Source organism: Triticum urartu, chromosome 4 (assembly GCF_003073215.2).
Source record: "Triticum urartu cultivar G1812 chromosome 4, Tu2.1, whole genome shotgun sequence".
NCBI classification, from domain to species: Eukaryota; Viridiplantae; Streptophyta; class Magnoliopsida; order Poales; family Poaceae; genus Triticum; species Triticum urartu.
The window spans coordinates 22,270,285-22,288,025 of record NC_053025.1 but is presented as its reverse complement, the minus strand read 5'-3'; positions in this window follow the sequence as shown (position 1 = coordinate 22,288,025).

The following is a 17,741-nucleotide window of genomic DNA, read 5'->3' as shown; positions in this document are numbered from 1 at the left end:
GAGGGGCGCGCGCCACCTCCTGGTCCTTCCCACTAAGGCCCATTAAGGCCCATTGCTTCTTCCTCGTATTCCCGTAACTCCCCGGTACCTTCGAAAATACCCTAATCACTCGGAACCTTTCCGATGTCCGAATATAGTCGTCCAATATATCGATCTTTACGTCTCAACCATTTCGAGACTCCTCGTCATGTCCCCGATCTCATCCGGGACTCCGAACTCCTTCGGTACATCAAAACTCATAAACTCATAATATAACTGTCATCGAAACCTTAAGCGTGCGGACCCTACGGGTTCGAGAACAATGTAGACATGACCGAGACACGTCTCCGGTCAATAACCAATAGCGGGACCTGGATGCCCATATTGGCTCCTACATATTCTACGAAGATCTTTATCGGTCAGACCGCATAACAACATACGTTGTTCCCTTTGTCATCGGTATGTTACTTGCCTGAGATTCGATCGTCGGTATCCAATACCTAGTTTAATCTCGTTACCGGCAAGTCTCTTTACTCGTTCCGTAATACATCATCTCGCAACTAACTCATTAGTTGCATTGCTTGCAAGGCTTAAGTGATGTGCATTACCGAGAGGGCCGAGAGATACCTCTCCGACGATCGGAGTGACAAATCCTAATCTCGAAATACGCCAACCCAACATGTACCTTTGGAGACACCTGTAGAGCACCTTTATAATCACCCAGTTACGTTGTGACGTTTGGTAGCACACAAAGTGTTCCCCTGGCACACGGGAGCTGCATAATCTCATAGTCATAGGAACATGTATAAGTCATGAAGAAAGCAATAGCAACATACTAAACGATCGGGTGCTAAGCTAATGAAATGGGTCATGTCAATCAGATCATTCAACTAATGATGTGATCCCGTTAATCAAATGACAACTCTTTGTCCATGGTTAGGAAACATAACCATCTTTGATTAACGAGCTAGTCAAGTAGAGGCATACTAGTGACACTCTGTTTGTCTATGTATTCACACATGTATTATGTTTCCGGTTAATACAATTCTAGCATGAATAATAAACATTTATCATGAAATAAGGAAATAAATAATAACTTTATTATTGCCTTTAGGGCATATTTCCTTCAGTCTCCCACTTGCACTAGAGTCAATAATCTAGATCACATCGCCATGTGATTTAACATCAATAGTTCACATCTTTATGTGATTGGTTCACATCTCCATGTGACTAATACCCAAAGGGTTTACTAGATTCAATAATCTAGTTCACATCGCTATGTGATTAACACACAAAAAGTGATCATGTTTTGCTTGTGAGAGAAGTTTAGTCAACGGGTCTGCCACATTCAGATCCGCATGTATTTTCCAAATTTCTATGTCAACAATGCTCTGCATAGAGCTACTCTAGCTAATTGCTCCCACTTTCAGTATGTATCCAGATTGAGACTTAGAGTCATATGGATCAGTGTCAAAACTTGCATCGACGTAACCCTTTACGACGAACCTTTTGTCACCTCCGCAATCGAGAAACATATCCTTATTCCAGTAAGGATAATTTTGACCGCTGTCCATTGATCTACTCCTAGATCACGATTGTACTCCCTCTCTTAACACAATGCATGGTATACAATAGATCTGGTACACAGCATGGCATACTTTATAGAACCTATAACTAAGGCGTAGGGAATGACTTTCATTCTCTTTCTATCTTCTGTCGTGGTCGGGCTTTGAGTCTTACTCAACTTCACACCTTGTAACACAGGCAAGAAACTTTTTCTTTGACTGTTCCATTTTGAACTACTTCAAAATCTTGTCAAGGTATGTACTCATTGAAAAAACTTATCAAGCGTCTCGATCTATCTCTATAGATCTTGATACTCAATATGTAAGCAGCTTCACCGAGGTCCCACTCACTTTCTTGTGTCATCCACATATACTTATCAGAAATGTTGTTGTGCTCCCACTCACTTTCTTGTAAATACAAGCTTCACCGCAAGTCTGTATAAAACTATATGCTTTGATCAACTTATCAAAGCGTATATTCCAACCCCGAGATGCTTGCACCAGTCCATAAATGGATCGCTGGAGCTTGCATATTTTGTTAGAAACTTTAGGATTGACGAAACCATCTTGTTGCATCACATACAACTCTTCTTTAATAAATCCATTAAGGAATGCAGTTTTGTTTATCCATTTGCCAGGTTTCATAAAATGCGGCAATTGCTAACATGATTCAGACAGACTTTAAGCATAGATACGAGTGAGAAAATCTCATCGTAGTCAACACCTTGAACTTGTCGAAAACCTTTTGCGACAATTCTAGCTTTGTAGATAGTAACACTACTATCAGCGTCCGTCTTCCTCTTGAAGATCCATTTATTTTCTATGGCTTGCCGATCATCGGGCAAATCCATCAAAGTCCATACTTTGTTCTCATACATGGATCATATCTCAGATTTCATGGCCTCAAACCATTTCGCGGAATCTGGGCTCATCATCGCTTCCTCATAGTTCGCAAGTTCGTCATGGTGTAGTAACATGACTTCCAGAACAGGATTACCGTACCACTCTGGTGCGGATCTCACTCTGGTTTACCTACGAGATTCAGTAGTAACTTGATCTGAAGTTACATGATCATCATCATTAGCTTCCTCACTAATTGGTGTAGTAGTCACAGGAACAGATTTCTGTGATGAACTATTTTCCAATAAGGGAGAAGGTACAATTACCTTATCAAGTTTTCTACTTTCCTCCCACTCACTTCTTTCGAGAGAAACTCCTTCTCTAGAAAGGATCCATTCTTAGCAACGAATGTCTTGCCTTCGGATCTGTGATAGAAGGTGTACCCAACTGTCTCCTTTGGGTATCCTATGAAGACATATTTCTCCGATTTGAGTTTGAGCTTATCGAGATGAAACTTTTTCACATAAGCATCGCAACTCCAAACTTTAAGAAACGACAGCATAGGTTTCTTGCCAAACCATAGTTTCACACGGTGTTGTCTCAACGGATTTAGATGGTGCCCTATTTAACGTGAATGAAGCTGTCTCTAATGCATAACCCCAAAACGATAGTGGTAGATCGGTAAGAGACATCATAGATCGCACTATATCTAATAAAGTACGGTTATGACGTTCGGACACACCATTACACTATGGTGTTCCAGGTGGCGTGAGTAGTGAAACTATTTCACATTGTTTTATTTGAAGACCAAACTCGTAACTCAAATATTTGTCTCCGCGATCAGATCGTAGAAACCTTATTTTTCTTGTTACGATGATTTTCCACTTCACTCTGAAATTCTTTGAACTTTTCAAATGTTTCAGACTTATGTTTCATCAAGCAGATATACCCATATCTGCTCAAATCATATGTGAAGGCCAGAAAATAACGATACCCGCCGCGAGCTTCAACACTCATCGGATCGCATACATCAGTATGTATTATTTCCAATAAGTCAGTTGCTCGCTCCATTGTTCCGGAGAACGGAGTCTTTAGTCATTTTGCCCATAAGGCATGGTTCGCAAGCACCAAGTGATTCATAATCAAGTGATTCCAAAATCCCATCAGCATGGAGTTTCTTCATGCGCTTTACACCAATATGACCTAAACGGCAGTGCCACAAATAAGTTGCACTATCATTATTAACTTCGCATCTTTTGGTTTCAATATTATGAATATGTGTATCACTACGATCGAGATCCAATGAACTATTTTCATTGGGTGTGTAACCATATAAGGTTTTATTCATGTAAACAGAACAACAATTTATTCTTTTACTTAAATGAATAACCGTATTACAATAAACATGATCAAATCATATTCATGCTCAACGCAAACACCAAATAATACTTATTTAGGTTCAACACTAATCCCGAAAGTATAGGGAGTGTGCGATGATGATCATATCAATCTTGGAACCACTTCCAACACACATCGTCACTTCACCCTTAACTAGTCTCTGTTCATTCTGCAACTCCCGTTTCGAGTTACTACTCTTAGCAACTGATCCAGTATCAAATACTGAGGGGTTGCTACAAACACTAGTAAAGTACACATCAATAACATGTATATCAAATATACTTTTGTTCACTTTGCCATCCTTCTTATCCGCCAAATACTTGGGGCAGTTCTGCTTCCAGTGACCAGTCCCTTTGCAGTAGAAGCACTTAGTCTCAGGCTTAGGACCAGACTTGGGCTTCTTCACATGAGCAGCAACTTGCTTGCTGTTTTTCTTGAAGTTCCCCTTTTTCCCTTTGCCCTTTTCTTGAAACTAGTGATCTTGTCAACCATCAACACTTGATGCTCTTTCTTGATTTCTACCTTCATCGATTTCATCATCATGAAAAGCTCGGGATTCATTTTCGTCATCCCTTGCATACTATAGTTCATCACGAAGTTCTACTAACTTGGTGATGGTGACTAGAGAATTCTGTCAATCACTATCTTATCTGGAAGATTAACTCCCACTTGATTCAAGCGATTGTAGTACCCAGACAATCTGGGCACATGCTCACTAGTTGAGCGATTCTCCTCCATCTTTTAGCTATAGAACTTGTTGGAGACTTCATGTCTCTCAACTCGGGTATTTGCTTGAAATATTAACTTCAACTCCTGGAACATCTCATATGGTCCATGACGTTCAAAACGTCTTTGATGTCCCGATTCTAAGCCGTTAAGCATGGTGTACTAAACTATCAAGTAGTCATCATATTTAGCTAGCCAAACGTTCATAACGTCAGCATTTGCTCCTGCAATAGGTCTGTCACCTAGCGGTGCATCAAGCACATAATTCCTCTGTGCAGCAATGAGGATAAACCTCAGATCACGGATCCAATCCGCATCATTGCTACTAACATCTTTCAACACAATTTTCAATAGGAACATATCAAAATAAACACAGGGAGGCAACAACGCGAGCTATTGATCTACAACATAATTTGCAAAATACTACCAGGACTAAGTTCATGATAAATTTAAGTTCAATTAATCATATTACTTAAGAACTCCCACTTAGATAGACATCCCTCTAATCCTCTAAGTGATCATGTGATCCAAATCAACTAAACCATGTCCGATCAGCACGTGAGATGGAGCAGTTTCATTGGTGAACATCACTATGTTGATCATATCTACTATATGATTCACACTCGACCTTTCGGTCTCCGTGTTCCGAGGCCATATTTGTATATGCTTGGCTCGTCAAGTATAACCTGAGTATTCCGCATGTGCAACTGTTTTGCACCCGTTGTATTTGAACGTAGAGCCTATCACACCCGATCATCACGTGGTGTCTCAGCACGAAGAACTTTCGCAACGGTGCATACTCAAGGAGAACACTTCTTGATAATTTTAGTGAGAGATCATCTTATAATGCTACCGTCAATCAAAGCAAGATAAGATGCATAAAAGATAAACATCACATGCAATCAATATAAGTGATATGATATGGCCATCATCATCTTGTTCCAGTGATCTCTATCTCCAAAGCACCGTCATGATCACCATCGTCACCGGCGCGACACCTTGATCTCCATCGTAGCATCGTTGTCGTCTCGCCAATCTTATGCTTCCACGACTATCGCTGCCGTTTAGTGATAAAGTAAAGCATTACAGCGTGATTGCATTGCATACAATAAAGCGACAACCATATGGCTCCTGCCAGTTGCCGATAACTCGGTTACAAAACATGATCATCTCATACAATAAAATTCAGCATCATGTCTTGACCATATCACATCACAACATGCCTTGCAAAAACAAGTTAGATGTCTTCTACTTTGTTGTTGCAAGTTTTACGTGGCTGCTACGGGCTTAAGCAAGAACCAATCTTACCTACACATCGAAACTACAACGATAGTTTGTCAAGTTGGTGCTGTTTTAACCTTTGCAAGGAACGGGCGTAGCCACACTCAGTTCAACTAAAGTTGGAGAAACTGTCACCCGCAAGCCACCTATGTGCAAAGCACGTCGGGAGAACCGGTCTCGCATAAGCGTACACGTAATGTCAGTCCGGGCCGCTTCATCCAACAATACCGCCGAACCAAAGTATGACATGCTGGTAAGCAGTATGACTTATATCGCCCACAACTCACTTGTGTTCTACTCGTGCATATAACATCAACACATAAAACCTAGGCTCGGATGCCACTGTTGGGGAACGTAGTAATTTCAAAAAAATTCCTATGCACACGCAAGATCATGGTGATGCATAGCAACGAGAGGGGAGAGTGTTGTCTACGTACCCTCGTAGACCGATAGCGGAAGCGTTATGACAACGCGGTTGATGTAGTTGTACGTCTTCACGGCCCGACCGATCAAGCACCGAAACTACGGCACCTCCGAGTTCTAGCACACGGTCAGCTCGATGACGATCCCCGGACTCCGATCCAGCAAAGTGTCGGGGAAGAGTTCCGTCAGCACGACGGCGTGGTGACGATCTTGATGTACTAATGTCGCAGGGCTTTGCCTAAGCACTGCTACAATATTATTGAGGATTATGGTGGAAGGGGGCACCGCACACGGCTAAGAGAACGATCACGAAGATCAACTTGTGTGTCTATGGGGTGCCCCCTGCCCCTGTATATAAAGGAGCAAGGGGGAGGCTGGCCGACCCTTGTGGGCGCGCCAAGGAGGAGTAGGATTCCTACTCCTAGTTGGAGTAGGTTTCCACCTTTCCTAGTCCAACTAGGAGAAGGGGGGAAAGGGGGGAAGAGGGGAAGGAAGGGAGAGAGGGGCCGCGCCCCAAACCCCTTGTCCAATTCGGACTGGACTTGGGAGGGGCGCACGCCACCTCCTGGTCCTTCCCACTAAGGCCCATTAAGGCCCATTGCTTCTTCCTCGTATTCCCGTAACTCCTCGGTACCTCCGAAAATACCCGAATCACTCGGAACCTTTCCGATGTCCGAATATAGTCGTCCAATATATCGATCTTTACGTCTCGACCATTTCGAGACTCCTCGTCATGTCCCCGATCTCATCCGGGACTCCGAACTCCTTCGGTACATCAAAACTCATAAACTCATAATATAACTGTCATCGAAACCTTAAGCGTGCGGACCCTACGGGTTCGAGAACAATGTAGACATGACCGAGACACGTCTCCGGTCAATAACCAATAGCGGGAACTGGATGCCCATATTGGCTCCTACATATTCTACGAAGATCTTTATCGGTCAGACCGCATAACAACATACGTTGTTCCCTTTGTCATCGGTATGTTACTTGCCTGAGATTCGATCGTCGGTATCCAATACCTAGTTCAATCTCGTTACCAGCAAGTCTCTTTACTCGTTCCGTAATACATCATCCCGCAACTAACTCATTAGTTGCAATGCTTGCAAGGCTTAAGTGATGTCCATTACCGAGAGGGCCCAGAGATACCTCTCCGACGATCGGAGTGACAAATCCTAATCTCGAAATACGCCAACCCAACATGTACCTTTGGAGACACCTGTAGAGAATCTTTATAATCACCTAGTTACGTTGTGACGTTTGGTAGCACACAAAGTGTTCCTCTGGCACACGGGAGCTGCATAATCTCATAGTCATAGGAACATGTATAAGTCATGAAGAAAGCAATAGCAACATACTAAACGATCGGGTGCTAAGCTAGTGAAATGGGTCATGTCAATCAGATCATTCAACTAATGATGTGATCCCGTTAATCAAATGACAACTCTTTGTCCATGGTTAGGAAACATAACCATCTTTGATTAACGAGCTAGTCAAGTAGAGGCATACTAGTGACACTCTGTTTGTGTATGTATTCACACATGTATTATGTTTCCGGTTAATACAATTCTAGCATGAATAATGAACATTTATCATGAAATAAGGAAATAAATAATAACTTTATTATTGCCTCTATGGCATATTTCCTTCACTGTCCCCGACCCACCAGCCCACCAGCAATAGCTAGCTCCATCCTTCCCGATCCCCATCTCCTCCTACAGTGCGCCACCACCACCAACCCTGCCGCCGCGCGCCGCCACCCCCGCCCCGCCGCCGTGCGCTGCCGCCCCCAGCCCCTTCCCTAACCTCCCACCTCCTGCTACCCATGTGCCCGTGCCCCCCTAGCCCCGACGCTGGCCAGCCCTAGCGACCCCGACCCATGCGCCCCCAAGCCCAGCACCCCAACTCCGGCAACCCCAAACCCCGGCGACCCGAATCCCTGCGCCCCCAATCCCAGAGAAGCACCGGCGACTTGCTCTGCGCCCCGACCCCATTTTCGGCGTCGCCCTCCACAGCCTCAAGGCGCATGCCGTTCACCTCCGGCACCGATGTCCATTCCCCTTCGCCCCTAGGCCGTTCACCTCCGCCACCCCAGGACATTCTCCTCCACCACCTATGTTCGTTCACCGCCACCCCAAGAATCCCCGCTGAGCTCGTCCGCAACCCCGGCCCTCTTCACGGCCACCCAGGTCCACATTGTGGGGCCATCGTGTTCTCTTCGCCGCCACTCAGGTCCGATGAGCCGCCGCAGGGAGGCCCTCTGCAGCGTTCACTGCTGCCACCATCGGCCGTTCAATGACACAGCGTTGAGTCGTTCGACACCGCAGCTCAGGAGTTTGCCTCCTTTCCCAAGCTCCACTATGCTCCGTCTAAGGTCTCTCATGTTCTCCTCTCTCCCCTAACCTATCTCTCTTCTTTCGCTTGAATTCCGGCTAATGTTTGTTGTAGCTTGAATTGCTGAAATATTAATGTATTTTTACTCTGCTTAAAAATGCTTGAAATGCTTCTGGTGCTTCCGTATGCGTGATGATTCTGATTGTTTAGCACAAAGGGGGATGGGGACTTGTCGTAATGCCTGACATAAATCTACTGTTGGCAGTTAGAGAAAGAATAGTAGCAAGTCCAAGCTCTCTTTGAGTGGAGGTACATAACCAATTCAAATGCTTGTTTTGGTTATGTTTGAGGGAACTCATATTTTTTATCTTTGTCCACTGTTAGCTATGTAAAACAACTCAATAAAAGTTCACTTTTCAATGCTTTAATAGCTCAATTGGTAAAAATAGTAGGTGTTCACTCTACAAAAAGCACTGACTTTTATATGTGTAAAGAAAGAAATGGATATTTGTAAGTTCATACAGGGACATATATATGGTGAACTTGCGCCCAGCACATGAGCATTTGTGTCCACCACTAAGGGCATTTGCATCCCGCACATGAGCTACATGCTCAACAGTTGCACACTGCCGCCATGGACATGCACAAATGATCATATGCATCTCATAGGATTTGCTACAACTGTGTACACCTTTGTAGGCTTTTTCAGTTGGTAGCAAAAATAGATTTGTAGCAGTTCAACATAAAAAGTGAAATCAATTAGTTGATGGAAAATATATGTATACACTGCAGTAGCAATTCGGTACAAAAAAATTCTACAGTTCGTGAAACAAAAATAGAAACGCATATTGTGGTTTAGGGCCTAGACCACAAACACTTCAGATGTTGAAATGGTTACAATAGTAGTTCAAAGTTCAAATATAGTTACCGTCAGATAATTGGAAATTTTCAGATGTTGAAATGGAAAAATACACTGCTCAGTTCAGAAAATACCTGGAAAAAGAACTATAGCTTTCTGTATGCTTGTTTTGTGTTCTTGCATCAAGTGACACCAAACCTGTTTGATGGAATATTCAAAAGGAATGATCACACACAAGTGACACACTCAGTTCAAAATCTAATTTTGGATCAGTGCAATTCTTATTTTCCATGTGTTTTGCATTTTAGGTGGCGGAGAACCAGTAAGTGCTACTACTGGTGTACGCCAAGTTTAAGGATTTACCCATGCTTGAGCATCCATTGGCTCCGACCTCCACCCTCTGCCGCGTGCCTGGGATCCGCAACCTCCAACCTCGCGTGGACCTTGGCTGGTTTCTCTGTCCCAAGTGCCGCCGTCGGCCTCCCTGTAGCATGGCTTCGGTTCCCTCTCTGGTGCGCCTGCGCCAACCATCTCTACGAGGCTAACCTATTCCTTTGCTGGACTCCTTCCATTGGCAGCCCCCCCTAGAAAAACCTCATGTCTCATATTTGTTCTTATTTTCTTGCAGGATGCATCAAAAAGCCAGATTCACAAATTCATCTTCTATATGCTTTTCAGATCATCGACTTCCCATTGGTAAGTCCAATTTATTTTGTGTTTCAATCTTCTTCCTATTGCACTGGTGCTTGATAATGATTTTGTACACAAAATGGCTTATGAGATATCTGGATAATGTCTATACAAATGATTTTTGGTTAATATTTTGGATGATTCATTTGGCAAAAAAGATTCTTGTTCTTTGTGGAGCTTTATACAACACTTCTGTCATCATAGCCTTTTCATGTCTGTACATCTACATGGAAATGTTCGCCTACAAACTAGGGTTCACTTGGGTTAAAAAAGTATATTTTACACACACAAAATGCTGGAAGTTCAATAACTGATGCTTAGTAAGTACACTCTGTTTTGGGGAGTGCACATCTTGCTTAGAAAACATGGGTAAGTTCATGAAAGAGAAAAATCATATGTTGAAAATCTAGGAAAGCGGTAATCCATAGGCCAATGCCGCAGTGCTAATGCATACATGCCTGCTACCCGCAGTTTTACTAGTTGTTTTTTGAACATTCCACTATGTGTTTTTAGATGCTAAGTGACAGTGCCATGGTTGATGGTGGTATACATAAAAACAATGAATTCTTGCAGTGTAGCTGAACTAGAGAATTGCAGGCTAATTAATTGTAGTTTCTTGTTACGCAATGACAGTTTTGTTCAGTTCAACTACTTGCCGGTCATAAGTCAAATTTCATTTGTGTTTCCATGTTCTTCCTATAGCATAAGATGATTGGCATTACTGTGATGCCAACTGCATGTATTTAGTGAGTAAGGTCATTTGGAAAAAAAAACTTTTACACTTGCTGTGATGCCTTACAATCAAGACACTTTTTATATAAACACTGATGCAACATGAATGTCAAGGAAAAGCATGTGACAATGCCCTCTATAGGAGAAGGCTTCTACAGAAAACACTGTTGCAACATTTTAGGCATGCGATTACATTTTTTTGGCAATCTATTCTAATTGGCTCTTTCAGATCAGTAATATATAGAGAAATTGTGTTGGTAGCACCAGCAATCCACTGTTTGTCTAATTAAACAGAAATACACAATGGAAAGCAAAATATATTAACTAGTTCAACCCTATAGGTAATTACATTGTATAGAGGCTGCGCCAATTACACTGTATAGAGGCTACATCAGTTCAGTATGAAAAAGAAACACAATAACTTAACTTTGCAAGTACATCAGTTCACCTTGATTAAAATACAGAGGTGCGCTGGCAAGATTTCGATCAGTTCGCTTATAAAAAAACAGAAAGTTAGTAGTGTAAAGAAAACCGGAGAACCAATGTCAGCCTAGGTAACTCCACACAGGTGCACCCGTTAGAAACAAAAGGTTCTGCATGTCACTCTCATACCCTGCATAATGGAAATGGATGCAGTGCTGGATTGAAACAAGGAAGAGGAATTGTTGCAGGGGCAAGTGTTGTGGCAATTAGCTGCTATGGTGCATCTTATACAGTTATTTCTTGGTCTACATGCAGCCATTTCGAGGTTCAGCATGGTTGACAAAAGCAAGATCAAATCTCTCTCTCTCTCTGTGTGTGTGTGTGCAAGTGCAACCATGACTTGCATATGGTGTACAAACAAAGTTATTTTGGTTTTCAGACCCAGAAAAAGTTCAAAAAGAGTATAGCCTGGGAAGTGGGAAGTACAAGGGGCAAAAGTTACCGAGCTCAACAAAAACGAAAATGTTAGTTTCTCTTTTTCTGATTTTAGTTCTTCCTTTCTGTGTTTTGATCATCTGGAGTTGATGAGTTGTTTCATTTTTCCTAGTTTCAGAAGTACAAGGGAAAAGATGGAGAGGTTGGACTACCCACGACTGTTGTTGTGGAGCTGCGGTGCGTCGACGAGCTCCTGTAGAGCCACGAGCTGCGGAACCGACGAGCCGGCTGCCTGTCATAGTTCCACAAAGGTGAAAATACATGCTAATTAATTCCACAAATCTAGCAGTGCATGTTCTCTGGTATGCCAAGTATTGCCGGTGGCGATGCCTGCTTATATATTTCTGCTTTCATGTGTTAAACCTTACAATCTGGTACTATTTCATGATAATATGTGAACTGAAAGAAAGTTTCAACTATTTGTTATTTTAGTTGAGTTTAATTTCTTATTCTAGTTTAGTTTCAAATTCGTATTCTACTTCAGTTCAATTTATAAATTTGGTCTAGTTCAATTCAGTTCAATATATTTGTGCCAATTTCTTCTTGTGATGCTTATACGTAGCTAGAAATGCAGATGCTGCTGTTTTAGAATTTATCATTAGGTGTGGTGTACCATCAGTCACTGCTGTTGATTTAGCCAGTTTGGTAGTACATGATAGTGGGCGTCTCAAAAGTATTTTTATGTTTGATGCATGTGTTATCTTGATACTAGGCATCACGCCACTTTACAAAGACATTACAGGTATCAGACCATTCTACAGCCTAAAAATTAAACTACACGCTAGGAAATTAGTACCTTTGTGCTTGCTAGGTGTTTGCATATATCTCTAAGAACCAAACAGTACTAGTAACATCCCTATATTGGGCCGTGAGTGTGCTATTTAGTTTGTTGATATGTCTCTCAAGGACAAAAATGGAAAAATTACATCCTTTTCAGTTCATCTTGGGGGTCAAGGACAAGTAAATTTAGTGTCATTGCTAAAATGTAGGCGCTCGCCGCCGCCATCACCGACCGGATGTAGCCTGGCTCCCTCCTGGTTGCTAACACGGCTTGTGCTGCTCTGGTGCTAGTGTGGATGGGTAACAAGTTCAACTACGAAACCAGACCAAGTTCTGGCTGCCTCGTACTGATGAACTGAGCTTCAGATCAAACTGCCGCGTCCGATCTGCGTGAGGCAAAGCCGGTCGTCCTGCTCCTCCGAGTTGTCCCCACAGCGCGAGCGCGAACCGCCTCCAGCCTTCTCCATGCACCCGTTGATAGTTCCTCCTTGGAATTCGATTCTGCACATGTCTGGTATGTGTGCGCTTCATCACTGTTTGGGTTAATGCCCGAACCAAAACTGCTTTGGGATGTCCAGAGTTAGTGTAAGCACGCTGGACTCTCAACAAACATCACATCAAAAAAGGTTGATGTGAGTGCAAGTGCACATACCGAGTTGCATTGCGACATGCTAGTCGGCCACCCTGCATCCATGAGTTCTGGGGCTGCCCGGAGAAGGACAGCCCGGGCAAACCCATTTTCTTCCTCCCAGTCACAGCCGCGACATCCTTTTCAGTCCAAATCAACCGCTGGCTACCGTCCGAGTTGAATCCTTGCTATAATCTTTGCCAGACATGGGAGCCATCCCAGGGCCAGAAGAGGCTCGAGCTTCCTGCAGTTCTGGTTGGTAAGCGCGTCGGGTTCACTCAACCAGGTAAGCGCATCGTCTTCCTGTAGTTTGAGGACAGGCACTGAGGGTCTCCAGAAGCAAGTTGTCGCACCGTAGTTCAAGTTGAGCATGTCCTGCTTCCTCCTTGCTCACAAACACATGTTAGTTTAGGTTGCATCACACTGAGATCCTTTAGATTTATCTTCATACTGGAAAAATGTTCTACAAAAGACCTTCAAGTTTAGCACTTTAATTGAAGGGAGACGTTAGCAGAAGCGAGTTTCTTGTCATGTGTGCTATGCTTATTCAACTCAACAAAGTGCTGCAATTCATGCTAAAATTACTTGATTTAGTTCTAGTTATCCAGTGGGTTTGAGCTCCTTCAAATGATCTGTAAAAATTGAACAAAAATAGAATCTTCAGAAGTTACAGGGACCTACTGATGGTACTCCATCTCTTTTGTGTTTACAAACATTTCTAGCACTGAAGTTGTATGCTAATTAACTTTGTCAACAATGAAGAATTCAAACTATTGAAGACATATTTGGCCGAAGATATATATTGGCTCCATGAGTTCTAAAATACTGATGTTGGAGCTCTAGTTGTATTTCATTTCTTAGGTTGCTTCGTTCAGAAAATACGACCGCTTGTGTATTCATTGCACCGAGTTTTTTTAGAAATGCTGGAGACTTTGTTTTTAGTGTCAAAAGTTTAGAGCATATTTAGTCTGGTGAAGTACTAGTTGTTTCATCTCTCATTGGAGTTGTTTAATCATGTTTGAGCCTTCCATAGTGGGAGGAGCATGCATATTTGTTTAAACCATACTGGCTTCGTTTGGTGCCAAAAAAATAGTAAAAGCTCTGCTCTTTTTTTCTCTCAAGTATCAAGTAGCATAAGTCTATGTGCCTCATTCTTTTTGTTTGAAGATTTATTTCAGGTGGCAGCTTCGTCCTCTATTAAGCTGAAGTTTTCATTCAGGTAGTACATCCACAACAGCTAGTACAGAATGCAGAGTAGTAGATGCAACTACCTAGTAGAATACTACAGGGAAGCATGGACGTTCAATGCTACTGGATGGTGGATAGAGCAGTTAAATTAAGCCCCTGACTTGGCTTCTACAAATCAGGGGAGCCAGATCCCTGCTTCAGTATATGACTTGTACAAGAAAACATACACTAAGTGTAGCAGTTCACTATGTGTTTATATCATCAGTTCATTAACAATCAAATAAAAAGTTTTTGTGCTAGTGACTATTCCTGAGAGTGCCAATGTACTTAAATGTTTATTTTGTGCTTCCATGTATGTTTTTGGGCAGTACAAATACATCGTCATACTAAGTACATATGCGGTCGGGGTCGAGGACCTCCTGCTCAACAACAGTACAACTTCTTGTTTTGTGGCCGGTCACTCAAGGAGCTGAGTGCAGGCCGCAGTAAGTACATGAGTGCTAATACTAGGATATGTGTGGTCCCAGTAAGTACATGACTACTCTACTAATTAGCAAGTTTGATTGCTTTTGAAAACTGAAAATTGAGTTAAAAAACACATGAAATTATTTCCTTTATCCTCGTCCTGCTCTCCTAAATATTGGCATTGCAAAAACACAGCAAGTTCATAATTAAAAAAGTTGTAAGTTCAACACGACGTCTTAGATAAGTTTGAGAAAAAAGCTCAAACAAAATGAAACCCAATGAAAAATTAACTGGTAAAAGTTCAAGTCGCAAAACAAGAGAAGTCCAAAACATCTTGCAAGAAAATTGAGTTAAAAAAACAAACACACGAAATTATTTCCTTTTGAAAAAATATCATTTAGTTCAACGATATAAACCATGCAAGTTCGGGGACTATGATACCCAAAAAACAGAGTGAAGTCTAGTATGTGAAAACATGCTCAGTACAAAACCATACGAACATCAGTGCAAGTACTCTTTTCTTGGAACCATTCAAAATTACTCTGAAAAATTCCTCAGTACAAATACACACATAGATCAGTACGAGTACTCTTTTTTTCGGACAGAAAAACAACACGATGAGTCTCACCGTATTTCAAAATTACTCTTAAAAGATAGGAGCAAGTACAAAATCATAAAGACATCCGTTCAAAGTATTCTTTTTTCGGAACCATTCAAAACTACTCTGTGAAAAATACCTCAGTACAAACAAAGACATAGATCAGTACGAGTACTCTGTTTTTTAGACACGAAAAAACAACACAATGGGTTTCACCTTATTCAAAATTACTTTTAAACGGTTTCGAAGTAGAAAAAGCGTTCAACATGACTAAGCTTCGCATTTTCGATAGCTATCCAACGGTATATTATTTGCCCGATTTCGACAAACTTTTAAAAAAACCGCATTCAAAACCAATTTTAACCGTATTTGAATTCATATTTAAACTGTAAGGAATTAGAAAAAAAATTCCTATACGCAAAAGTGGCGGATTTTCCATAGCTTTCCAACGCCGTATCATTTGCGACAATCCGACAAATCGTTTGCAAAAAACAGTGAAAAAACATTTCGCCCAGAATTTCACCATTTTTCAAATTACTTTTAAATCATATAGAATTTGAAAAATAGTAGATATATGGAAGATGAGGATTTTCACAAGCTTTCCAATGCCATCTCATTTTCTCAATTCCGACAAACCATTTGAAAATTAAGTCGAAAATACGATTCGCGTTTTCGGTTTTGAAAAAAACGGTTTTTTCAAAACTGCTCTTAAATCATATATTTTTTGTAAATTTCTTTTTATAACATTGTAATGTGGATGTCAAGAGCTTTCCAACGATATATTACACGCCCCGTTTCGACAAAAAAAATTGCAAAATAAATTTGAACTAAAGGTGACGATTTTTAACAGCAACAGAAAGCATCAGTTCAACCGCTCGAATTTCATCAGTTCAACCGCTTGAATTCATTAGTTCAAGTAGGGTAACAGAATAATATTCTGTTACGCGTAACAGAATATATAGGTAAAATGTTTGGGGCACCTAGGTGCCTGGGCACCTTGATCAGGTCCGACCCGTTAGTGCGTTTTCTACAATGTCCGTTTTGTTTCCTAGTATTCGCATGCAAGACTTTCCATGTACGAGATATAATCAAGTGTTCTAAATTCTTCGAATTAGTACATCTCCTTTTATTGCTTTCCTTCTCTTATTCATTTTCATGCAGAAGATGTACACTACGTATTTGCGACTATATACTCAAATTGATCTGCTACCATGGCTTCACATTTGTGTCGACATATATCCGGAAAAAAATTAGATATCATACCCACTTTGTAAATATATATAAATACGTATGTATTATTGCGATACCTACACATGATTTTCATGTGAGGGTATGTAGTTGTAGATAAATATGATATAAATATAGTGTTACTATTCATCACGCAGGGTGCAGAATAAGTTATTCTTCACCCGAGGTAATCTTATGATCATTTCATAATTAAATTACATTTGGAATTCAAATAGTTACATTTCTATTGATTCACTACGTAAAATTTGACATAAGAAAAATAAAAATATAGGTCATAAGACAAGAAAATTTGCAGTTTATGTGTATTTTAGACTATGTTTTTACGTTTATAATTTTACATAACATAAAATATTTTTTACGGCGATTATACATTTTTTATGATCCCTTTTTACGTCGAAAATAAGACAAAACTTAAGGAACGTAAATTACGGTGCATTGATGGTAAAATAGAGGGGGGTGAAGAATAACTATTCCTCACCCAGGGTGACGAATAGCGCGACCATATATATATATATTGTCATATGATTTCTTATGCTAAAGTAACAATCTATTCACAATGTAAAGTATGAATCAGAACCTTCATTGAAAACTAACAAACTATAATCTCAGTCATTGAAGCAATTGCAATTTATCATAACATCGGAAAGAGTCAATATAAGAGCTTTTCAGCAAGTCCACATACTCAACTATCTTTTAGTCTTTCACAATTTCTAACACTCACGCAATACTTATGGGTATGAAGTTTTAATCGGACACAGAGAAAGATAGGGGCTTATAGTTTTGCCTCCCAACCTTTTATCTCAAGGGTAATGTCAACAATAATGCTTTATGAAAACCCACATCCAATTGGATATATATATCAGGACCTTTCCAACACATAGTGCTTGCCAAAAGATAAAGTGTAAAAAGGAAAGGTGATGATCACCATGACTCTTGTATAAGGTATAAGACAAGAATAAAAGATAGGCCCTTCGCAGAGGGAAGTAGAGGTTGTCATGTGCTTTTATGGTTGGATGCACAAAATCTTAAGGCAAAAGAACATCACTTTATATATATTGCCACTTGTGATAGGGACCTTTATTATGC